Here is a 25,760-nt window from a genome sequence, read left to right as displayed (position 1 = left end):
TGACATGCAGATGCTGGGATGTCCAGCAGAGGCTAGAGCTGTGTGGATCCCACCGTCACCTTCTGCAAGGTGCTGCTTTGCTGTGGAGAGCCAGAAACGAAGACATCTGTCTCCCAATAGCCCAGTTTTCAATTTCAGTTCCTGTGCAACACAAGTGATATGCCGGCTCTCCGTGCAGGTGTGTGACTGGGAGAGGGAGGGAGATCTTGTGGTCGTTTTGGTCACTGTTGTTTGCTCATTGGCTGCCAGAGGTTCCTCACAGGGGAGCTGGTGCAGAGAGCGTGGTGGTGTGCAACGTGTGGGTTCTAGAGTCACGCCCGGGTCGGACCAGGCTTCACACTGACTTAGCTGTCTGACTTTGTCCACCTCCCCTGGCCCTTTTGAGCTTCTCTTTTCTCACATGTAATGGGTAAGCGGATCACAACAACCACCTCATGGTTTCTCATGGGGCTTAGATGAGGTAACTATTAAAAATTGTTAATGAAATACTCTACATTCTTTTTTTTTTCTTTCCATACCAAGTCTTCAAAACTTGGCAATGTGTTTTACTCTGACAGCACATCTCAATTCAAATTAGCCACATTTCAAGTGCTCAAAAGCCTACGTGTGGCTAGTGGCTTCCAGATTTAGGACATGGCATCATTGCAGAAAATTCTACTAGAGAGTGCTGGTAGCTTCTGCAGAGCGTGGTCTAGTCTGTCTTGTTCACTACTGTTTCCCCAGCACCTACAGCAGTGCCTGGCCCGGGATAGGGGCTTAATAAATATTTACTGATGTTTCTACTAGTGCCGACCTCAGTATACTTAACATAAGCCAACAAGTGGAAGAGTGTTCAAAGCACAAGGATCAGCATGTGCAAAGGTGCTGAGGCCTGAAAGATAACACATTTGTGGAACTGCAGGGGACTGTCATGGCCGGTGTGTAGGGAATGACTCGGAGGAGGGAACTGAGGCTCAGGAGGTGACAATGGCCACGATTAAAAAACTTGAATTTTTTTGTCCAAGTCAGCAAACAGCCACTAAAGTAACCAGGGAGGATTATGATCACAATTAGTTGTTAGGGAAATTGCTTGGACAGAAGGCAAGAGGATGGAGGTTTGAGTTCTGGCTGGAGAACAAAGAAACAAAGAAGCAAATTAGGAAGATTCTATAATATAGACAAGAATTTCTTGACAGCACACTATTGAACTTGAGGCCACCAAATTCTTTGTTTGGGACAGGGGGCTTTCTAGTGCATTGGTAAGATGTGTAGCAGAATCTCTGGGCTCACTCACTGGATGCCAGTAGCACAAGCCCAGTTGTGACAACCACAAATGTCTCCAGACACTGTGAAATATCCTCTTGGGAAAAACATTGCTCCCAGTTGAGAACCACAGATCTAGACTAAAATTCATTCTGTCAGTCCTTCAGCATGGTGCTCCTGTGTCTGAAATGTGTTCATTACTACAAACAATGATGGTACGATGGGAAGATAAGACTCATTTCCTACACTCAAAGAATTTAAAATTTGGCTGAGGAGGCAAGATGTCCCCAGGAAGCATTTCAGGGACAACGTCTAAGGCAGTGTACACTTTAATACCCAAATGAATGAGGGAGACAATTAGGGGTTAGGACGTTCAGAGGAGGCTGGGACATTTGGGACAGACCTCACAGGGAAGGCAAAGGCTGAGCAATCAAGTGTCGAAGCACAGGTAGGGTTTGGTTAGATGGGCAGGAAGAAGGGTATTTTTGGCAGTGCACATAAAATAGGCAAAATTCGCAAAATTCTGAAGTTAAAAAGTATATGGAAACTTTAAAGAGTCTTAAGAAGTGTCCGGCTTGGGGGAGAGGGGAACATTGAGTTAATGAGGTCAGACAAGGATGATGGTCCATTATCGGGTTGGTCCTTGAAGATCAGAGTCAAAAGTTTGTGCACTCGTGCATTCATTCACTCACTTGTTCATTCATTCATTCAGTGCCTATTTTATACCCCGCGCTAGCTCCTAGAGTACCCGGTCCTTCTTAAGCTTTTCCACCAAGTGCGACTCTCCTGGGGCCGGGCCGTGAGCACACAGGGGCACATAGGGGCAATCCCACCTCTCTGCTGACCCATCCTGTCACCAAAGACCAAACAGCACATGCCTGGCTGAGACCAGTGGCCCTGGGGAAGGTGCTGACCACAACAGATTTTCTTTGACATCTTGTTTTTCTTTCTAAAATTTTATGTGAATTTTGCATTTTTACCCCCTTAAAATGTCTGTTGGCGATTTTAATAATTACATTTCTACCTGACTCCCAAATTTCAAGCAAAATTGATGTTCCCAAAAGATGCAGCGTTTATCCTACAGCTTCTATACCCCCTAATGTACCTGCATATCCTCCCCCTCCCTGACACCCAAGGATTTATACATGTGCCCCAGTTTGAGACCCACAGTTCCTAGTATGTGGGGAGTGATTTGTGATCATTTAGCTAGAGAGCAGAGTTAACAGAATTTATGTTTTATGGAAGATTAACAGTAGTTGCGGGAAGAAAGGAGAGTTAGAAACTTTTGCTTTAGTCTTAATACGAGAGAGAAGGATAAAAGGATAAAGTATTGCAGTTATGGAAATTGAAAGGAAGGGAAGGGGGAAAAGAACATTTTCTTTTGAAATAACTATGGGTGTTGCAAGTGATATTAGAGGTTGGCATTCATCGCACATGGATATGTTGTTAATTGTTCAGTGTCATTTCCCTCTAGACAGTAAACCCTCTGAGGACAAGAATCAAATCTGTTTTGGTCACGTCATATTGCCAAGGCCTGACACATAAGTAGGGGGCTCCAGTAAATAGTTACTTAATAAACAAAGATATGCCTGAGGGTCCACGTAAATGACACGTGGGAATGGGGACGCATGGAAAGCCCGTTTGTCTCTCTGAGAGAGAGTGAGGGGTTGGGGTTCAGTTTGGGACATGCTGTAGGTGAGGTGACATGAGCTGTCTAGGGAGGCAGGGCCTCTCTGGTTGAGTGAAGGTGGAACCAGGCTTGATGGGCCACCACCCAGGGTGGATGCCCGAGATGGCACAGAAGCCCTGGCGTCCTCACAGCCCAGCACGGCAGACGCCAGCTTGGGCTTTGCAGTGAGACCCACACGTGTTCTGGATGTTGGAGGATAAACCGACTGGGCGGCTCCATGAACCCCGAACTCAAGATGGAAAGGGGCAAGGCCTTAGAAACCGTCAGAGCTAGAATGGTTTAGAGCAGATGCTTTGCAATCAGAACCCAGCACTGACACTCGGTACCTGTGTGACCTCAGGCAAGGGATTCAATCCTTCTGAGCACCGAGTTTCTCATTGGAATGTAGAAATAGTAAGCACAGCATCATAAGGTGGGACATTCACGAGAAGTAAATGTCATCGTGTGTGTGAGATCCTAGCACTCCGCCGGGCACACCAGAGTCAGTGCGTGGCAGCAGCAGTTCTAACAATTATTCCTCTCAAATTCTCGCTGCCGCAGGCCTGTGGACGTGAGATGCTTGAAACCTCCACCCTTTGGCCAGATATAGGAGGCCCCATTATTTATTTAATTAATTACTATTTGTTGAGCACAAACCATATGTCAGGTACTGTATCAGACTCTGGGGACACGGTGATGAGCAAAAACAGACCTAGGTTCCTTTCTCTTAGAGCTCACTGTATTATATTAGTCAGGGTTCTCCAGAGAAACAGAACCAATAGGGTGTGTGTGTACATGAAGAGGTTTATTATAAGGAATTGGTTTGTGTGATTATGAAGGCTCACATGGCCCAAGATCTGCAAGCTGAAGACGCAGGACAGCCCATGGAGGTGTTCTGGTCCAAAGGCCATCAGCCTGAAGACCCAGGAAGAGCCATGGTTTCAGGTCAAGTGCACAGGGGAAAAAAACAATGTCCCTGTTCCAAGGCAGTCAGGCAGAGGAATTCCCTCTCACGTGCAGGAGGGTCAGCCTTTCATTCTCTTCAGGCCTTCAACTGCTTGGATGTGGCCCACCCACATTAGGGAGATAAATCTCCTTTACTCGGTCTATCAATTTAAATGTTAAACTCATCTGAAAAAGACCTTTCTAGAAATGCCCCAAATGCCTGACCAAATAGCTGGCCCAGTCGGGTTGACACATAAAATTAACCACATAAGGAGTAAAGATGCATTAATTAGAGAATCACAAACAAATATAGCATTGAAGCTGTAGTAAATGGGATGAGAGACATGGGTGGTACAAGTGGGTGTGACAAGGACCCTACAAGGCAATGACTGCTGAGGTGAGACCTAAAGACTGAGGAGCGGCTGGGAGAGCACAGGAAAGAGCTGTGCAGGCATAGAGAAGCCACACACCCAGGGAGCCCCAGGGGCTGCCCCTCCCTCCAGCCTGGGCCCCACACAGCCCTGAGACTCAAAGCCCTGGGGACAGTCCCGAGGGAGACCCAGGAGCTGCCTGGTGGCCTGCAGGCCTCTGCCAAGCGCTGCCTCCCCACTCCCCAGCCCATCACCAGTGGAGTTCTGAACTGCAAGCCCATCAGCCTGCTAATCTAATTAAGAAGTGAACGAAATTCGTTCTCCTGACTCATCCAAAGTACCGACCTCCTTCCGTGCACATCTCCCTTTGTTCGGCGGCTGCTGCGGCCCCCGGCTCCTGCCGGCTGGGAAAACAAGTTCCATCTGACCCCTCGCCTGACATTTCATATTGATTTTCTCCATCCTCCTCAAACAGCAGCCTGCAGTCGCCCGCAGTTCGGCCGAGGTGTGTGAATGGAATTGAGACAGTTCATCAGAGTTCAAAATGAAAAGCAACATTGGCTTTCGGAGATGAGCACTGAGGAGGAGGGTATTTAATAACCGTCGGCGTTTAATCAAAATGCCGAGGAGAACCGTGTTATCAGAGCTGCATATATTAATTTCCATATATCCCTCACTCTGCATACTCAGCAGGGGTTGGAAGGGATGATTCGTTCTCTCCCTCCTCGCCGCTCTATTTTTTTCTGCCGCTTCTGGCGGTAGTGACAAGGGTTGTGTTTGCAGTTTGAGATGCCTGAGACAATAGGGTGCTGATGGCGGCAGCACGTGGCCAGTCTGTGAGTACTGGGGGCTGGGTGGAGGAACTGGCCAGGTGTGATGAGTGCCATCCTGGGAAATGAGAGAGAAGTTAAGGCTGGACTCCTTTCCAATGTCCCCAGGAATATGGTCCCCAACCAACTCTCTAATCCCAGCTCCCTGTAGCCTGGCCACGCTGGCTGGCTTCCTGCACCTCCAACACACCCAGCCCTTTCCTGCCTCAGGACCTTTGCACAAGCTCTTCCTCTGCCTAGATTCTATTCCACCACGCCCCTCATCTGGCTGGATGTCTACTCATTTTTTAGGTCTCTGAGAAAAATGTCACCTCCTCAGAGCGAGCTTCTCTGTCCACCCAATCTGCACCCTATTTCTATCTTGTCACCCTATTTTATTTCTGTATTTCTGTCCTAGTGCTCATCATAGTTGTTCACCTTTCTTCACCTCTGTCTCCCCAGCTGGAATGTAATCTCCACGAGGGCAGGGACATTGTTTATCTTACTAACTACTGAATTTTGACAATACTTACATGGTGCCTGGCATGGCGTGTGGCTTCAGGGAACATCCGTGGTAGAAAGGCAGGTGGCACAAGACGGATGATAAAAGGTGTACTGGGCTCCCAGGGCTGCTGTAACGGAGTACTGTGGACTGGGTGGCTTGAACAATGATATCGTCTCACAGTCCTGGAGGCTTGACGTGCGAGATAAGGTGCGGGCAGGGTTGGTCCCTCTTTCCCGGGCTTACAGACAGCTGCTCCCTGTGGCTTTCCCTCTGTACCTGTTGCTGTCCCAAATTCCCTTTCTTACTGGATTAGGGCCCACCTAATGACCTTACTTGAATTTAATCACCTGTTTAAAGGCCCTGTCTGCAAATACAGTTACACTCGGAGGTACTGGGGGTTAGGACTTCGACATATGAACTGGGGAAGGGGCACAGCTCAGCCCACAGCAGGGGAAAGACAGAAACGTCATGGGGCACAGGCCCTGCAGCTGACATTCCAGATGGCGTCTGGGGCTCCCCCTCCACGGGAGGCCTGGGCAGGTCCCCACGCCAATGCTTTCCTCCAGGTGGTCAGGGTGACGAGAGGTCGCGGACACAGGGCCCTCACACGGCCCCTGACGCATCGTGAGCACACAGCGAGGGCGACTCTTACTAAAGGCAGGGGGGACACCAGACAGGACCGAAGGCCCGGGGCAGTAACCTGCACATGGAGTCTCTACAATTGCTCTGGGTCACCTGTGTGATTAAGGACAGTGGCGCCTACTTGCCTGTGCTGCTGAAACAATGTCTTTCTGAACAAACGGGACTTCGATTGATCTTAGAGGCTGCGAGGTGCTGAGGAGCCTGTTTCCTATGGAAAAGCCAGTCTTGAAGGGCGAGGGTCCCGCACAAATGGAGTGTGTTGCAGCAGCGGAAAAGAAAAGAAGGCAGGGGAAACTCTCCGATGGGACTGGGCGGAGAAAAGGGGGTAGCTCGAAGGGCCACAGAGACCTGACTTCCTGAAGACCTGAGGGGACAGTTGAGGGAGGGAGCAGGGGGGATGCTCAGGGTGAGTGCTACAGCGGGACGTGAAGGGACAAACTCACCACGACTGCAGCCACCAACGTGAGGGTGAGTCCATGCAGGACTAGGTGGTAGGGACGGCACTGGGACCGTGGAACGTGGGCAGCTTTCCTACTTTGCAGATGCCCTCCCAGGTTGCACTTTTACTTCCATAACTTGGAGAAAGGAGAGGATAACGGGAGGCCCTGTGGGCGCTCCAGCTTCAGGGTGGGGGCAGCAGGAAAGGTCAAAACTCCCTGACACCCCTGCAGCACCTGTCTTGGGTGCTGGGCTGAGGCAAGGCAGCGAGGATACGGGACATTTCTGCTTCGTGTCTCCCTCTCTGTCAAACTCAGCTGACAGTAGTGAGTGAATTCAGAGACTGGGCCAAAACAGAGGAGGAAAATCAATGTAGTTTATCAGCCTATATCCGTGGACTAAATGGTGACCCTGAACAAGTTACTTAACCTCTCTGTGCTTCAACGTACCTATAAACTGTGGCTAGTGGAAGTATTTCCTTATAGGGTGCTTGTGAGGATTAAATGAGATGACATCCACGCAGCCTTAGAATAGTGGCTGGCACGTAACACAAGCACGGTGTTACCACGGGAGTGCTGGTGCCATCTTGCTTCTCTACCGTGTGTGTCTTTTAGGAGTGCGAACAGGAAGAGCAGCAGCAATAGCTGTAGAAGTAGTAATGTCAACAGCCTTAGTCACAGCTAACTTCTGTGACATTTTGCTGTGTCCAGGAAGTAAGCCAAGTATGCACGTGTGAGCTCATTTAATCCTCACGACAACCCTGGGAGGTACCTTCTACCAGTACTCAGATCTCGCAGATGCGACAACCAGCTGAAAGGGAAAATGATGCACTTACGGCCACCAGAGAGCAAGTGACAAAGCTGGGGTTTGATCAGACCTGCAGTTCTTCGCCAAGACACAAGAAACCACGGATTCAACTAAGATTTATTTACCACCTACTAGTTCCTTTCCTGCCTTCAAGAAGTGTACCTTCTAGCAGGGAGGGAGGACAGAAAACATGTGCAGGTGTACAAATAAACAAGATCATTTCGGACAGTGATAAAAGCTGTAAGAAAATTAAGCAGCGTCAGAGAGTAGCTGGGGAGGAGCTATTTTCATAGGGTGGTGTGAGGGAAAGGCCTTTGAACTGAGACCGGAATTATCAGAAGGAGCCAAAGAGTGCTAACACCAAAGTATGAAGGCCCCAATGCAGGAACGACCTTGTGTGTTCATAGAGTGGAGAAAAAGACCAGTGGATGGTGACAAGCAGGCAGGGGGACAGTGTAGAAATTGAGGCCAAAAGGTAGGCTGGGCCCGGATCAGGTACAGCTTTATGGGCCAGGGCAGAGCACTTGGATTTCCCTCCAAGGGAGGTGGGAAGCCCTGAGTCTGTGTGAAGCACAGAAGTGGATCCTCTGCTTATGGTCTTAAAAGAGTTCTCAAGCAAGGGGTGGCCAGCCTGGGAGCAGAGAGCCATTTAGGAGGCTCTTGCCACAGTCTGGAGGAGACGTGACAGTGGCTGTGACCAGCGTGGTGGCACTGGACAGATTCGGGGTCTTAGGAGATAAGGCTAAGAGGACTTGTAGAGAGATTGGAAGTGGAGAGGTGATGGAAAGGGGAGAATCTAAGATAACTTTTAGATTTGTGGCTTGAGGAGCTGAGGGTATAGTGGTGACATATACAAAAAAAGGGGACGGGGGAAGGAACAGGTTTGGCGTGGAAAGACCAAGCATCCTCTTTTGGATGTGTCCGGATTGAGATGTCGGTCAGTCATCCAGGACAGAAGTCAAGGAGACAATTGGATACATGAGCCTGGAAGTCAGAGGAGAAGTCTGAGCTAGAGGCATAAATTTAGGAATCATGAGCATTTCCTAGCATTAATATTTAACGCCATGGAACGAGGTGATGGCATTTAGGGGAGAAGGTGTGGATGGAGAAGAACGAAGGGCCCAGGAAGGAGGTGAAGGGCACGACAACATTTACCAGTGAGGTGGAAAGGAGACAGTGGTGGCCTTTCACGGGAGAGGGAACATGAGCCACCAGGGAAGTAAGCGGAACACCAAGGCATTATGTATAAGCCAAGAGAGGACAGTGATTTAGAAAGATACCAGGATCAATTATGTCCAATGCTTCTGGAAGGTCACGCAGAAGCGCTACCAGGATTTGGTCTCATGGAAGTCTTTGGCCATTAATTAAAGTAAAAGCAATTAGCGCCCTGCCTGGCACACAGTAGGTTCCCAGTGCACGTTTGCTGGATGAAATCAATTGTATGATGAGGACACCTGCCCGGCTGGCACGAGGTGGCTTCTTCAGTTGCCTCTTAGTTCCACTGAGGTCTGGGCAGAGCTGCCTCCCCTCTCTCACTGCCCGTTGAGTCCTCGTCCTGTTACGAGGGAATGGCTTGTGCTGGGAACTTGCAGGAGATGAAGCTGGCCAGGGAGTGTCCTGACGGCCATTGTGAGGGACCAGGGCCACCCTCGGGTGCCGTGAGGGGGCAGCCCTGCAGCACCAGTCCCCTTGCACCAGCTCTGGTGGCAAGGCCTTTCTGCACTGGCAAACCTGCAGCTCAACACTTGGCCACGGAATTTCCCTCCTTCAGATGACACCAAGGCAGGTTTCCTGTCTGGGGGCAGTCAGCATCTACCCTGGAGTACACTGAAATCTGTCTGTCATGGGCCTGGTGTGAAGAAAATCTGAGTTTTTGATGCTGAGAGGGGAAAGAGATAAGCATTTTAAGGCTAAAAATCTGAGATGTTTTGGGGAATAGTGTAGTCATTGGAAAAACAGCCTGAGTTCCAATGAGAATAGAGCCAAGTCTGATGTCCAACCTAATAATCCAAATCATAAATTCCATTTTCCTCCAGAGGTGGGTGTAGTAGAGGGGGATGGAGTGCTATTTTTGAACCATTCTGTATCTCATTTAATTCTCATAACAACCCATGAAGACTGGTATTAGTACCTCCAATTTCCAGATGAGGCACCGAGAGAAACTTGCTCCAGATCACAGTGAAGGGCCTAAGATTGGCACCCACGTCTGTCTGTTTCCAGGAGAATTCATCCCTCTTCTGGCTATTTGGCAGGGAGAGAAAGAGTATGATCCTTATCTAACATCCAAAAGGATAATTTCATGGGGCTGAATTTTACACAATCCCAACAGCTGGATTTCCCTGCTTGACCATTTCTGACTACAAAATTAACTCTGCCATTGCGCAGAACACGAAATCCACTTGTATTCTTCACTCTCATCTATAAACATAATTGCCGAGCCCTGGTTCTGTAAGCCACTAGATCCCTTAATAAACCCGCGGCTTGTTCCCCAGGTCTCCGATGGAATGTGTCCAAAGACATCAGCTGAGACTGCAGCTGCAATGAATCTTCAAGCCTCCGAGGTTTGGCACAGCTTCCGAAAGGGGTTCAGTATTGATCTGGGGCATAATTAACAGTGTTTATTTCAGGGGAGCTTGGTTAGGTTAAAAAGACAAGGTCCTTTATTAAAATACTTTTGCCTGATGACAGGATTACAAACACACACAGACACACACTGCCCACCCTGGAGAAAAGCCAAACAGCCTTATGCAGGAGCAGAACTCACCGATGCCCACCCCCATCTACCCACCCACCAGTGTCGGAAGCTGCACTTACCCCATTTGCGCTTAGCAGCAATTAACAGCACGGGGGAGGCCCAAGCCACAGAGTAAAAATAGAATCTCTTCCCGCTTCCTCCATCCTCATTTCCATTTTTGATTAATTTAACCAGTTCTGTCAATTAGTCATTCTGGAGACTCCATTTGAATGGATTTTCCTAAGAACTAGAAGGCTTATTAATTTTGGAAGTGAGTGTCATTCATTAGCAGCTGACACCGCCCCAAGTCCTGTCTGCTCCCTCACTTGGGGTCGTGGATGAGAGAGCAGTGGAGGCCAAAACCGGCTCACACGCGTGGCTGCAGCTCCCGAGACACGCAGAATGGGAAAGGCTGGCCGTGGGGTTAGGGGTGACTCTAGACATCTCAGGGCCAACTTCCCTGTCATCGCAGCCTGTGACAAGCCATCAGTGACAAAGCAGTCACAGGCACCAGTGAGCATCCTGAATTCGAGGTTTGAGAGAAACCTAGTCAAGGAAATGCCTGGGAGGTATTTCCCCTAGAAAGCACCATTGGCCTGTTAGAGTCTAAGGAGGGCTTCAGCCTCCTCTGCCCTTTCCTTTCGCCTGGAAACACAAAAGGTTCCCTTCCATTTTTCCAATTTGTAAAAATGTTGCAACTTTTAAAATCTTAGTCTATGTTTTATTGCCATTTTTTCACTTGTCATAATCAGGAATGCATTTTTTTTTTTTTAAAAAGATGGAGGCTTGCTATGTTGCCCAACCTGGCCTCAAGAGATCCTCCTGCCTCAGCCTCCCGAGTGGCTGGGACTACAGGTGCAAAGTATTTTAATTTTAACATTAATGTAAGTTGAACATAACAAGGTGAGCATTTTATCATACGATTTATATATATAATAGATCTTCTGACAGCCCTTTCCTTCCCACCAGAGGTGAAATCAGAAATCACCTCTTTCTCTCTGTATGTGTTTCTCTCTGTATGCTCTAACAAATGACCACAAACTTGGTGGCTTAAAGACAACACAAATCTATCATCCTGCAGCTCTGTAGGTCATAAGTCTGACACGGGTCTCACTGGCTAAAATCAAGGCGCTGGCAAAGCTGTGTTCCCTTCTGGAGGCTCTAGTGGAGCCTCTGTTTCTTCCCCCTTTGCAGCTTCTAGAAGCTGCCTGCATTCCTCAGCTCATGGCCCCTTCCTCGTCTTCAAAGTCAGCAACCGCGAGATGAGTGCTTGTCACGTCACATCACTCTGACTCTCTCTTCTGCCTCCTCCTGCTTTTAAGGACCCTTTTAAAGGCTCACCCAAATAATACAGAATAATGTTGTTTTAAGATCAGCTGCTTAGCAACCATAGTCCTAGCCACAATCTTAATTCCCTTTGGCCAAGTAGCATATTCATAGGTCCCAGGCACCAGGACTTCAGCATCCTTGGGGAGCCATCATTCTGCCCAAGTCACCCTTTGAGTTTCAGTTAAGGCACTTGCCCCCCAGGCAGACTTCCTGGACCTCCAAGCAGGATTAAATACCCTCTCTCAGAGCCCTTAATACCATATGTTAAATTCCTTGTTTCTATTTCAGTCTCTCTCACTAAATGAGACCGCTGTTATGGCTAGACTCCTTTTTCAAACCATCTCAGCACTTAGGATAGCAAAGATGCTAAATAAATCCTTTAACTATAGTCATCCAATTTGATAAATTTGCATCTGGTGCTTTTTTTACACAAAAGGCTAACGCTATAGAGCGGTTGACTCAGTGTTCACTCGTTTCTAACTTTAAGAATATGTAACATATATAAATTGTATAATTAAATAGCCACCTTGTTATGTTAAACTTATATTAGTGTTAAAGTTAAAATGCATTCCTAGGTACCACAAGTGGAAAAATGGCAATAAAATACAGACTAAGATTTTAAAAGTTGCAACATTTTTGCAGACTGAAAAAATGCAAGGTATCTTTTGGTGTTTGCAGGCAAAATAAAGGGAAGAGGAGCCTATGAAATAATCCTAATCGACTGCTATTCATTTATTTAACACATGTTTATTGTTGCCTAGTATGTGCCGGGCACCATTGCAGGCACTAGGCAAATAGTGCCTCCTGCCCTTTCGGCACTATATTCAGGGAAAAGGAATCAAACTACACCTACAAAGATAAAGCGAGATCTGGTGAAAAGAAATGTTTCTGGGGAAGAAGCAGCAGCAAATGCAGAGGCTTTGAATCTGGACTGTGCTTGGCAGGTCGAGGGGGAGGCAGGATGGCCAGCTGGGCCGTCTATGGGACTGGGACGAGGAACAACATGAGGGGAGGCAAGAAGAGCAGGCAGGTAGCCCAGGTCATGGGAGGAACGACATTCAGGGCAATCACCTTGCACCCCTCGGGCCCCAGTCACATTGTATTCTGGGCAAAGGACTCAGGAGTTGGACAATATGGTAGCCCTGTAGGCAATGAATGGTAAGGACTTTGGATATTATTGTAAGAAGGCAAAATCTAGGAGGGTTTTGTGTAAAGGTGTAAGACGATTGTACTTACAAATAGATCACTCTGTGGCTGTTTAAGAATGAAGCCTCAGGGGGAAGAGATGGTGGGAGAGGAGTCAGGAAAGCTGTCAAAGTGCTCCAGGCAAGAGAGGGAGTGGCTCAGACCAAGACAGTGACGGTGGAAGTGGTGAGGTTGAATTGATTTGGGCCATGCCTTGAGGTTAAAGTTAACAGGGCTTGTTTAAACACTAGATGGAAAGGAAAAAAACTCCCAGCTTTTTGGCCTGAGAACATGCCTAGATGAAAGGGCCATTCACTGAGTGAGTTGGCAAACACTGGGGGAGGGACAGTTTGGAGGGGAAAGTCACAAATTCTGTGGACCCCAAGATTCATGTTAAAAAAAAAAAGCATAAAATGATTAAATTGAAATCTTTTGCTGTTTAGCCCTTTACCATTGATGGAGCCCCTTCTCATCCATTTGTCATCATGGATTCTCATACAAACCCAACGAGTTCATAGCATTTCTTCCCTTTCACAGCTGAGGAAATCAAGGCCCAGAAAAGAGTAAGTGAAAAGTGCTGACAGTGATTGGGCTTATCTCTTACTTCATGTAATGAGTACAAGCACCCTCAGTACTCACGTGGCCCTGTACGATGGAGAAGGGAAGGGGGGGCTCTCGCATGGATAATTGACCCAAGTTGAAGTGTATGGGCTAATTCAAGGCCCCTGTGCAGCTCACATAATTCTATTTTGACAGCTCAGTAGGTAGCATCAATAACTGAATTGTGAGAACACTGTCCACGCAAGCAACGTCAGTGTAAGTCCCTTTATCTGCCAAATTACTCAAAACACCTGCTGGTCTGCCATCTTTATCAAGCTCGCACTGAGGCAGCAGAGGGCAGGGGAAGGCTCGGCCCCACGAATCTCGTAATACTTACTTTTATCTTTTTATATTCTTAACCTGAACATAAGGATTTAAATAAGATTTATCTCATGTATGGGCATCCTTAATTCCAGGGTCAACTAGTACATCCTGGAATTTTGGCGTCATTTGAAAATCCCTATAATGTAGTGAAATTGTCATTGAAGAGTTATGTGTGACGAAAATGGGATCATCAAGCTTAGGCAAAAAACTGTGGAATCAAACAAAGCAAAGAATTGGTCGATAAATGTTAACAAGGTATTGTGCTAAGCACAATGGGATAGAAAGGCATATGCAATTACTGCCTTTCTGTATTTATCATGGTGGGACAAGAGGATATAGAATTGTGAAATGTTTCTATTATAAAGTTCGTTTTAAATTGAATGTGAAATTTAGATCCCCAATGTCAAAAGAGAAGATGCTGACTAAAAGGTGTTTATGCTGAATATTGTGTTAGACAGTTGAAACAAACTATGATGCCAAATGTCCTTATCCTCAGCATATCCTACATGTTCCCCAAAGTTCTGATGCGTAGCATTTTTCAGTCTCTGTTTATTGAAAATCTTGTGTGTTCGTGTCATTATGTTAATCCAGCACATGGTTTCTTGCCCCAGGGATAGTATAAAGTAGTAAAAGATTGGCCGGGTGCGGTGGCTCACGCCTGTAATCCTAGCACTCTGGGAGGCCGAGGCGGGTGGATTGCTTGAGGTCAGGAGTTCGAGACCAGCCTGAGCAAGAGTGAGACCCCGTCTCTACTAAAAATAGAAAGAAATTATCTGGCCAACTAAAATATATATAGAAAAAATTAGCCAGGCATGGTGGCACATGCCTGTAGTCCCAGCTACGCGGGAGGCTGAGGCAGTAGGATCGCTTAAGCCCAGGAGTTTGAGGTTGCTGTGAGCTAGGCTGACGCCACGGCACTCACTGTAGCCTGGGCAACAAAGCGAGACTCTGTCTCAAAAAAAAAAAGAGTTCTGAGACAGTGCCTGACATATTATGGATACTAAATCATACTTATTGAATGTATGAATGAATGAGCTCTAACACCAGATTAAATGTCTGTCTCAGAATACACTAGTGCTATGAATCTTAAAGCAAGTGTGTAAAATAAAGGCATTGGCCCTTCCCAATTCCCAGGAAAATCATATAAGCTAAAATTCACAATTGTCTCAATTGTAAACATTTCTTCTTGAAACTTCTATGGTCTATACAACAGACTCCAATACAAAATAATATATTATTTAATACCGAATTATATATAATAAGCTACTTTAAAGATAATATCACAACATTTTATGGTGCTTTGCACCATGACTTTTGTGTCTTGACCAGAACTAAGGATCTTGTTCCAGAAGTGCAGAGAAGGAAGTGATTGTGGCCAACTCAACTGTCCAGACAGGATATCAAGGGGTGTTGGGAGAGGGAGAAGCGAGTAGAAGCAATTGAGCAGAGCTTGGAAGATAGAAGGATTTTACCTGTTAGAGAATTTCAAATTCTATTGTACAACTGTCAGCCACTAGGTGGCTTTCAGATACTCTGTTAAAGTTCATGAAAGTAAATCATAAAGGCCAGTTATAGGTGTTTGTGAGATTCTTGCAGTTAGGAAACTGGGCTTTAATGAGGTTAGAGGGAGGACGTGTACCACAGTGGTCAATAATGTTGGTTCTGGGGTCAGACAAACCCGAGTGGGTAACTCGGACTTAACTTCTTGCCCTTAACCTTTATAGTTTAGGGACAATAATGGAGTCCACATTATTGGATTGTTGTGTGGATTCAATGAGATAATCCCTGGTCCACTCAGTGTTTATTAGTGTTTTCTTATTATCATAATAATCCATGAAATCAGAGTTATAGATGAGAAAATTGGGTTCAGGAAAGCAAGTAACTGACAGTAAATCAAAGCTGTAGTCAGAAGTAGATCCTAGATCCAAACCCAGGTCTAAGGCCCGTGGTTGAGTGTGTTGATAGATAATACCTGTGAACACATCATATCTTTGCCTCACCAAGCCTGAAGGAGGGGTGGCAGGAAAGCCAGGTCCTAGGAAAAGAGCACAGGAGAACACGAGTATTTCACTGGCTTTCAGGAAATCAACATACCATAGATCCCATGTTTCTACAGAACCTGCTGAGGGTGTGTCTAGAGTACTCTGAAGGAAAGTCCATGAGCAACAGTGGAGATGGACTGCCAATGCAGTCCAACAGCCAAATGAGAGCGGGAATGGCCTTTCTTTCTCCACGACCAAGTAGTTAAGCAAAAGTGCAGCTGACAGATAAAGCCTTCATTGTCCACAGTGATTGTAAAATGTGTTCTCTCTCTGGATCAGAGCACAGTGGCCTCAAGGTCCTGGGGTCTCTCTGGAGGGGAAGGACGGCCCATGTGCTGATGGGATGTCTGGAGCCAGTGGGTGGGCCTAGCAGGTAGTGGGTGCTCAGTAAGTGTGGTGATTATTCTCCACATTGCCCCTGGTACTTCATGTTCAGTTCATAAAGAGATGGCTCCATTCTGGTTAATTCTCTGCGGTTGGTGAGAGCACATAGCTTACGAAGCCCAAATCAGAGCTTTCCTTCTCGAACCAGTCGGCTTTCATTTTACTGGGAGCCATGTCCTCCGACGTGCGGGGCTTCCCATGTCTGTTCTCAGCACCAGCTTGCAGGGTCACCCTTTCTAGTCGGGGGTCTGGAGGAAAAACGATGCCGTATGGGATGCAGCAGTCAGCTGTCGAGCCAGAGTTGGGGTTCCATCCTAGCTCTGCTGCTTCTTAGCCTGTGACCAAAGACCGGTGACGCCCTGAGCCTCCTTTCTTCATCTCCATAAAGGACTTAGCGCAGTGCCTGGCAGATGAGAGGCTACTGCTCCATGTACTCCAACAGAGGAGCTACTACTACTCAGTACATGCAAACTCCAGGAGACTTTAAGACACAGGTCTGGCTGGCAGTGGATTAGGAGCAACGTTTTCCTGTAGAAAACCAGCACTGAGAACACAGAGGCGTAGCACCGAAGCCAGGAAAGGACAGTGAAGCAGTGACCACCCCACACTAGGGTCCCTTTCCATGCCAAGATGGCCCATCCCACTCAGCCGGGAACTGCTCACCTTGCTCCACCAGGAGATCAGTGTCAGCAGGGAGCTGCTGCTCCCTCCCTGTCTGTGTCTCTGCCTCTCATTGCAGTCACCGTGTGTATAGCCGGGAAAATGGGGACCGCGTGGGAGTGCAGCACTGGCCCTGGCGGTGCCATGACAACCAGCTTGCCAGCAATCGCCCTTAATAACGGCCACTCGCTAGCGGTCTCTTCCACCTGGGCAGAGCCTCCCCAGGGAGCCCGGGCTTGTCGGGGAGGAGCTGCACAAAGCTTCCTGTTGGGAGCAAAGTATGAGAAAGAAGGAGAGAGAGCGCTATTGTCAGGGTAGAGAAGAGAGAAAGCCGGCAGACTGGAAGTCTCTAACCCATGATGTGTTGAGTGGGCACAGGGCCATTATGTTCCTGGAGCCCACGGGCTATAGGAATGTGTAATTCTGCAGCAGGAGCACAAGGCCCACGGGTCCCTTCGCCACTCACCGATCTTCCAGAGAGTGAAAGACGAAACATGGGCGCCCGTAAGGCCGGGCTTGCTGTTACCAGATCTCTTCATGAGGCTCCTGTCGCGACCCCCACTGCCAACTTGTCCTCTCTTCTGGATGGCAGCCACTCTCCTCGCTGCCACCTGCCGCCGAGAGCGTGCTCAGAGCCCTCCTTCAATCGCTATCTTCCCAGAATGACAGTTCTCAAAAAGGCCCCAGGCCTGCTTGGCGAATGAGTGATGATTCCTCACGAAAGAAGGACAAGCAGACCCACAGTTAATGAACTTGTCTGGGGGTGTTAGCCCAAACTCGGCCTGCAGCTTGACAGGCGAACCCTAAGCCAAACACTCAGCCAAGCGCAGGTTCTCGCGTCCCGTCTCTCAGAGCACGGGTTCCAGCCGAGGCTCCATCATGGGAAGTCTTAACCCTGCAGATGATGAGCCTCCGCAACGCCACCGTGCCCGCTCAGGGACCATATGCTCCTTCGGGTCCCCGTCTCTGCAAGCCTGTTTCCTCAGCTGTGAAAGAGAGAGAGAGTTCTTACCTGTACAGGGCTTGGCAGCTAACAAACAGGTGCTATTATTATCATCAGTGGTGTTTCCTTTCTGTGTGGCCCATTCCCCAAAGTGGAATTTCTTAACTCCTTGTGAATCTGAACAAATCCATATTTTTAAAAAATAGGAGGAAGTTTAAAGTGTGTCCAGATTAGCCGGTAAGGAGGAAGAAAGGATGCAGTGGGCTGAGGGGGTCCAGGAAGGCTCTGTAGAAAGAGAACAGTGATCCCCGAAGGCTGGAGGGGATCAGAGAAACAGGGGAGCAGCGATGGGTTGGGAATGAGCATGGATCAAGTTCCAACCGCTCCATCAACATCTGCCGTCATCATTCCAGGACATAAACCAGAGCTCACAAACTGTGGCCCACGTAGCTTGCAGATGACTTATGTTTGACCACACGCTCAAATTTCTTTAATTAGTTGCTAGCACAGAAAAATCAGGATTTCTCAAAAAAAAATGTAGACTTTACAAATGACACAGTCTGGCCGTGCATGGCAGCACTCAGCCAGAGCTGAGTAGAAAGTGCCCCCTTTATAGGGTGTAGACACTCTAGTTTGCCACAATCCCTGCCATTCCCTGTTGCTACCTGTGCATGCTTCACTTATTTCACTGCCTGCCTGGCCCCAGGAGGCAGGAGTTCTCCAACCCTGGTGCATGTGATGGGTAGACCAGTCACCTCAGTGGAGTAAACAGAAGAGAAGTGGGGAGTGATGCTGGAACGCTGACCTAGGGCCTCATACCAAGGGCCTCGGGTGCGAGGCCAAGGGGGTGGGACTGTTGGCTCTCAGCAAGGGGAAGTCGCTGTAGGTGTCTGAGCAGGGAAGTGGCATTGCTTTGGGATGATTTGTCCTACACATGGCAGGACTGCGTGTAGTTGCATATTCCACTGCTAAGCGCTGATGTCCCTGAGCAGTTTGGCTGGCTCTGTCTTTGCAGCTGCTGTGTTCTGGTTTCTCTGGACTGTGGCAGGCTGTGGGTATAGCAGCAGCAGGAGGAATGCCAGGACGAAGGGGTGGCTGAGCTGGGGTGGTTCACCAGCTCCCGTGGAAGCAGTGAACCTGTCCTGGCACACCCAGAAGCAGCCCCTCGGGCCTGCCTGCCCTGGCCAGCTGTAGGGGAGCAGCTGCTGCAAGGCAGCTGGCACTGGGGCCCAGGGACGCATGGGTGGCTTTGCAGAGCTGAGGGAGAGCTCAAACTGTCCCCTCCTTTTGCTGACAATATGAGGGGAATGGGATATTAGTTTTCTATTGCTGCTAGAACAAATGACCACAAACGTAGTGAACTTAATGGCTTAAAATAACACAAATTCATTATCTTACAGTTCTGGAAGTCTGAGGTGGGTGTCACTGGGCTAAAGCCAAGGTGTCAGCAGGGCAGTGCTCCTTTTTGCAGGCTCTAGGGGAGAATCATTTCTTGCCCTTTCCAGCCCCTAGAGGCTGCCTGCCCACTTGGCTCGTGGCCCCTTTCCACCTTCAAAGCCAGCAATGACCAGTCTTGTCTTTCTCATACTGGGTCACTCAGACCTTGACCCTCCTGCCTCCCTGTTTGACTTGTAGGGACCCTGGCCGTTACATTGGGCCCACCCAGACAATCTAGCACAGTCTCCCCATCCTAAGGGCAGTTGATTAGCAACCTTAATTGCCCCTTGCCATGTAACATAACATGTTCCCAGTTTCTAGGGATTAGGGTATGGGCATCTTTGAGAAGGTGGCATTATTCTGCCTACCAGCAGGAGAACAAGCAACTTTTCTTCCTTTAAGAGGTGAGAAGAGCCCCCAGCCATGATGAATAAGTAGGGCCACTCCTTGTTGAAGGAGCACAGGAACTGTATTTATCTTGCTCTTGCTCACTCTTGTAACCCCAGCACCTCTCCAAGTGCCTTACACCCACCAGGTACTCCATAACTGCGGGGCACATGGTGTGTGACACTCAGACTTGTTGACTACTGACCATGTGCCACACACTGTGCTAGGTGTCTTATTTGCTTTATCTCTTTTGACTCTTATATCCGTGCAAAGTAGGTATTGATATCTGCATTTTAAAGATAATGAAGCTGAATCTTAAGGACATAAGGAAAATCAGCAGAGACAATCCCACTGGCAATGACGGAGCACAGGTTCTAGCCCTAATAGATGACTCCAAAGCCCATTGACTTCCATTTCCTCCTGCTGATGCCTCTGACTACCCTAGGAGGCCTTGCCTGTCCCCAAAACCGCATCAGCAACGAGCAAACTCTGGCCTGTAGCCAACTCGGGCAAAGAATCATGTTTTTACTTTTTTTTAAATGGTTGAAGAAATCAAAAGAAAACTATTTCATGACACATAAAAATTATATGCAATTGAAATTTTAGTGTCATATACGGAGCCTTAGTGAGATGTCTGTCACCTGTCGGTTGCACACTGCCTGTGCCACTTCTGTGCGGCAAAGGTAGGTTGAACAGTTCCAGCAGGGCCCACCTGGCCCTCAAAGCCTGAGATATTTCCTAACCTCTCATCTCTCCAGCGCTTCTTGATCATGGAAGTCTCTGCTTTTTATGAAGCCTTTCCTGATCACACCAGTCCACTAGCTCATCACTTCTCCCCCCATGAATTTTTCGTCTGTTATTTTCTGCCTAAAAAAAAAAGGCTTTGACTCATTATTTCTTAACTTTGAATGATTCTTCATTAAAAGACATGATGCTCCTGAAGGAAGTATAATAGATATGGAAACATTTTGAAAACCGTGACATGAGGTTAGGGACCAATAAAATTTCTTCTAGATTATCTTCTCATTCTGCATCATGGTATGCTTCGCGTTACTACAGCATTGCTTGTGAAATGAACAAAGGACTACATGAAAAGCACATCACAAAGGTTAAGCAACTGAGCTTCCTCGTTTCCTAATTCAGTATCCTCCATCTGAGTCTTACTACGATCTAAATTCCCAGTCTCCAGTCCGTGTCTGGAGACTGTGTCATTAGGCCCATGGGTTAGCGCAGTAGCCACTAATTAAATCTTAAACCACTTCCCTCGCTGTCCTCGGCTGGATGGAGGCCAGCATTGTCAGTCCGAGGGAGTTCTTACCCTCTGTGGGAAAATTGTTGGCCGTTTCTCTCATCGGGCAAAATTATTGGATGTGTCTTCCGTGTAGTAAAAATTACTGGCTGCATCTCAATCGGAGAGCCTTTTCTCTCCAGGGGCAAAACTGTTGCCTGCCTATCTCTGAAGGAAAATTGCCATCTGCCTCACTCTGTAGGAAGATTGCCAGTTGTGTCCCCATTATGGGGAAATTGTCAACCATGTCTCCAAACGCAAAAGCGTGCCAGCTGTAGAAGAATTGTCAGCAGAAGTGAGCAACTGAAAACCCCGTGCATGATTCCGAGTCTGTTCCTTTTTCATCATGATCAGACCTTCTCATCCCCCTGGCTTGTTTCCCTTACTCTCCCTCTCATCCGTCCGAGTCATCACAGCCAGGGTGCAGGTGACACTGCGATGAGAGACACTTGTATCAAGGAAGGCGTATGTCAAGGGACAGTCCGGAGACGAGCTCTTGTGCGTCTATGTTATGGCCCAGTCAGCCCAGACCCAGAGATCAGTATCTCAACTGGTACCTCTTAACATCTGGCCCAAATGGAAACACACTTTAGGCTTTTGGACTCATTTCACACCACGCTTGCCTTAAGCAGCACCTACTTCTGCATGACTGCGGCCTTCCCTGTTGTTTTGGGTACAGGCACTTTGCTAAGGGCATGACATGAAAGTGCTCATTCCTCCTTACAACGGCCCCAGAAGGTGGGTACTGCTGTTATCCCCATTTTACAGATTAGGAGGATGAAGCTTGGAAGGAGTCAAGCTGCTCATTCGAGGCTTCATAACTTATAAGCAACAGAGCTGGGAACCATCTGCACTCTCAGCCACCACACCATATGGGACAGCGTGAGGAGACCACCAGGATCAGCTGTGGTGGCCTCCAGGTCCCCTCCTGACCCCTCAACATGGGCACAAGTTCCTGTGCAGTGCCCGGTATGAAGTCAACAGCAAGAAGCCACACCCAGAAACGGCCTTGTCCACTGCTCTACCTAATCTTTCTCTTTTCCTGTCCCCAGAGTGCAAGACCCAGCTCACTGCTGGCTTCCTTTCTGCTTTTGCCCCAGCTATAATGAATGTAGCTTTAGCATTAGTTGTCTCTAAAGTCTGCAGTTTTCTTCCTAACTTTTCCTCTTTCTTATTGGTGAATTCAAGGCTTCCCCTGGATTTGGGGTCCTTATTCATTTGTCCAGTCATCTGAGCCCTATCAGAGGGCTCACACAAGATACCTACAGCTCAGAGATAGACTCACACCTGTACCTGCTATAATACAAAACACTGTCTGCACAGGGCACATAAGCTAGCCTGTGGGATTTGAAAGGAAGTGTTCAGTTGCTTTGTCTATAAGCATTGTAACCCAAAGTATATTCTGAGGAACCCTGTACTAGAGAAACACTGAGGGGCAAGTGAATTGCAAATAAAAATAAACTGGAATAAGGAGAGAGGTGTGATCAAATACAATTCTGAAGTAGGATTGAAGCAGTGGTTCTCAACCAGGGGCAATCACGCCCCCCAGGGGACATTTGGCAACATCTAGAGATGTTTTTTGGTTGCCACAACTGGGCTGAAAAGGGGAGTGGAGGCGGGGCAGATTAGTGGGTAGAGGCCAGGTAAGTTGCTAAACATCCTGTAATACTCCAAAGTAGGCTAATTGCATTGTCGACCCCCAAACTTTGGTAGGCGTTTCCCCAAACTTATTTGACCTCAGAATCTGGAACACCTGACATCTCACAAGTTGAGCATTCTGCTAAAGTCACTTTGGAAAGTGCAGTAATGGGGTTTAGGAGAGAGAAATTGACGTAGATCTTATAATCTAAGAGCTAGAAAGGACCAGGTAGATAACCCTTACTCCTTCAGGTAGCAGGCCCAGAGAGCTGACAAGTGCCCAGAGTCATTCAAATGAGACACCGTAGGATGGAGGTTGAGAACATTTGGAAGCAGTCTGAGTTCAAATGCTGGCCCTGCTCCTGCTAGCTGTGAGTTGCAGCTGAGTTGACTGATTAGACTAATTTGTGGAAAGCATAAAGTAATAATACATATAAATATTGAATGAGTTAATACATGTAAAGCACACAGCACAAGAGCTCAGTAGATGATAGGTATTATTAAGAGCCAGCCTGGATTGGTGCCCAACTTGGATTCCAGCCCAGCGTCCCTGACTCCCAGTCTGATGTTCTTTTCAGCATCCCATGCTGGGCACAGGAAGAGGTGAGGAGGAGCAGAGGCACAGAAGTGGGAATGCACGAGTATATCTAGAACATGAGGGGTCCCACTTGACTTGATCGTTTGCACGATCAGAGAAATGATATTGACAAAGCAAGGCCAGGCCCAGCTGTGGAGGCAGGGTCACAGGCAGACAGATGGTCAGGCAGCTGACTAAAGCTCTCTTGGTCTGTCTCCTTATCTATAAATGTGAACAGTGCCTTCTTCCTAAGTTTGAGCATTAAATTAGATAATGTATACAAAGTTTGAGGACCAAGAGATGGTAGCAAAAGTTATTGGCATCTCCAAAACAAACCCTCCTGTTGGCAAACTTGACCTGTCCCATCAGACCTCACCAAGACTGCTTCCTCACAAAGGGAGCAAAGCTCTGCTTGCCTCCCCCCATAGTTCTCTTCCTTTATTCTTTTGATGCCTTTATTTTTTGGTAGCTACTTGGAAACCTTGCAGGTGAGCAGGATCTCTAATGCCAAGCCAAGGGTCTACAGGAGAAACGTCAGTTCTGATTTGTCTCAAGTTCTATCACTCAGGCACCAGATACTGTTGTACCCCATATTGAGCAAATTTTAAGCATCTCAGACATTGGAGGGGGTATGAGAAACAAATTTCATGGAACACACACTGACGTTCCATTTACAGGCCACTAGCCAGTTCCCTAGCACCTTTATCCCCTCTAATAACAGCAAAAATCTCACTTATATGCAACTGGAACTACATTTATGATTGTTTAAATGTTTGTCTTTTCCCCTGTCCTGTGAGCTTCCTAAGAATAGGACTGGATCTGACTTGCTCATTTTTGTGTCTTGGCATTTGGTACAGGGCCTGGCATGTGTCCATCCCACAAATACTTTGTATTTATATGCTCTAGGTAATGTGTTGTACATGTGTGTGCACATATGACATTTAACTGATAATGTTCAGCAAGGCCTTGTACATGGTACAAGGTAGAATTGCATCACGATTAAGAACAAAGCACAGACTTGAGTTCAAAATGCAGCTCTACCTCAGTCTAGCTGTGTGTCCCTGGACAGGTCACAAAACCTCTCTGTGCCGTAGTTTTCCACACCACAATATATGAACTAGTTCATATAAAATATGATACCTTGTTTTATATGAACCACTTCATAAGCTGTTTTAAGGATTCAATGAGATAAAACTTGTAAAGCACAGGACCTAGAATATTATAAGCTTTCCATCTCTAGTAATTATTAATACTATTAAATGTTGCTGAATGAATGAAAATAATTCCTGGAGTTGATACTAAGACTTGAACACGCATAGACATGTCATGAACTGTAAAGTGCTCTGCTGGTGTGTTATCTGCATCCTGCCCTCTGTGTCCTGCCTAAAAAGCAGGTACTCCACAAATAATTAGAGGTGGGTTGATTAAAGAATTGTCCTCATCATCTCACATCCATCTTGTGAGGGTGTCATTTTGAGGCTTTCCAGTGTTGCTACACTGGCCTCCTGCTATGTCAAGTATTTACAGAACAGATTCCTAGGTATAACATTGAAAGGCACCATAAATATACACAATTTTTATTTGTCAATTTAAAGATTTAAAAATAAATAAGTTGGAGCTAAAAGAGAAAACCATTGGCTGGGCGCGGTGGCTCACGCCTGTAATCCTAGCACTCTGGGAGGCTAAGGCAGGTGGATCGCTCAAGGTCAAGAGTTTGAGACCAGCCTGAGCAAGAGCGAGACCCCTGTCTCTACTAAAAAAAAAAAAATTGAAAGAAATGATCTGGACAGCTAAAAATATATAGAGAAAAAAATTAGCCGGGCATGGTGGCACAGTATAGTCCCAGCTACTTGGGAGGCTGAGGCAGGAGGATCGCTTAAGCCCAGGAGTTTGAGGTTGCGGTGAGCTAGGCTGACGCCACGGCACTCACTCTAGCCTGGGCAACAGAGTGAGACTCTGTCTCAAAAAAAAAAAAAAAAGAGAAAAACATTGAAAGGGTCTCTTTGTAAACATTCTTTATGTCTTTTAAATACCCTACAGGCACTGTACTCCTCGGGCCCCAATTCTTGAGAGTCTTGATGAATAAAATATGATTGGCCCACACAGAAGCAGCACATGCTGATGATAAAAGTCGCAACTGGCAATTTATTGAGGTCCTGCTGTGTGCCAAGCAATGTGCATCCCCATTTTGCAGCTAGGGAAACCAAAGCTAGAGTAGGAAGTAAAACGTCAATTGCTAGTAACTGACTCGGGAGCACAATGTGCTGAGCTCTTCCCCCTCCCCCTTCCTGCCTCAGGCTGTCTCTGCAGGTGACCAAGGCTTGGGGGCTCCAACTCGTCTCTCTGACTTAGGAGTTTCCAAGTTCCCAGCACGGATGAGATTGCTGTGAGCTGAAACTAATGTGAAATTGTTTTTTTCACTTCTAGTTCTCAACTCTGAGGATACCAATCAGAAGCCCAGGGCCTTCACTAATGCTTAATTGAAGCCCAAGGGATTAGGGCACAGACTGAGACACTGGGTCAGAGGCTGGAATGAGCCATGTTTTTCTGTTTCAGTGGCTTTTTCAATTCTCAAGTTCAATTCTGATTGATCAAGGTTTTGTTGCTGTTCTCTTTAATGGTTTTGTGAAAATTAACATTTTGGTTTGGCTCGTGGTTTAATTCAGCAAGGTTTGAAAGAATTTATTAGGTACTTAGGCTTTCTACATGGAATGTATTACTGACCATACAAGTGTATTAAGCAGGCAGGAAAGAGGAGGTCTTGGAGCATGAATTAACCTGCAGGCCAGTGTCTGCTTCAGCCT

At 47.3% G+C, this 25,760-nt stretch overlaps 1 protein-coding gene across 2 annotated transcripts in view; it reads left to right on the top strand.

Moving 5' to 3' along the window:
* Positions 1–25,760, top strand: part of PPP2R2B (protein phosphatase 2 regulatory subunit Bbeta) — a 369,973-nt gene that overhangs the window by 338,648 nt on the left and 5,565 nt on the right. The window lies entirely within an intron of this gene.

The sequence above is a fragment of the Lemur catta genome, chromosome 5, assembly GCF_020740605.2.
Source record: "Lemur catta isolate mLemCat1 chromosome 5, mLemCat1.pri, whole genome shotgun sequence".
NCBI lineage: Eukaryota > Metazoa > Chordata > Mammalia > Primates > Lemuridae > Lemur > Lemur catta.
The sequence above is the reverse complement of the archived record's forward strand: the minus strand, read 5'-3'. Positions and strand labels throughout refer to the sequence as shown.